We start from the raw sequence: 515 nt of genomic DNA, 5'->3' as shown, positions 1-515 counted from the left end.
CCTGAATGACTACTGGGTACATAACGAAATGAAGGCAGAAATAAAGATGTTCTTCGAAACCAATGAGAACAAAGATACAACATACCAGAATCTCTAGGACACATTTAAAGCAGTGTGTAGAGGGAATTTTGTAGCACTAAATGCCCACAAGAGAAAGCAGCAAAGATCTAAAATTGACACCCTAACATCACAATTAAAAGAACTAGAGAAGAGCAAACACATTCAAAAGCTAGCAGAAGGCAAGAAATAACTAAAAGCAGAGCAGAACTGAAGGAGATAGAGACACAAAAAGCCCTCCAAAAAAATTAATGAATCCAGGAGCTGGTTTTTAAAAAAGATCAACAAAATTGACAGGCCACTAACAAGACTAATAAAGAAGAAAAGAGAGAAGAATCAAATAGACGCAATAAAAAATGATAAAGGGGATATCACCACCGACCCCTCAGAAATACAAACTACCATCAAAGAATACTATAAACACCTCTATGCAAATAAACTAGAAAACCTAGAAGAAA

Source organism: Mandrillus leucophaeus, unplaced genomic scaffold, assembly GCF_000951045.1.
Source record: "Mandrillus leucophaeus isolate KB7577 unplaced genomic scaffold, Mleu.le_1.0 Scaffold285, whole genome shotgun sequence".
Lineage (NCBI taxonomy): Eukaryota > Metazoa > Chordata > Mammalia > Primates > Cercopithecidae > Mandrillus > Mandrillus leucophaeus.
The sequence above is the reverse complement of the archived record's forward strand: the minus strand, read 5'-3'. Positions refer to the sequence as shown.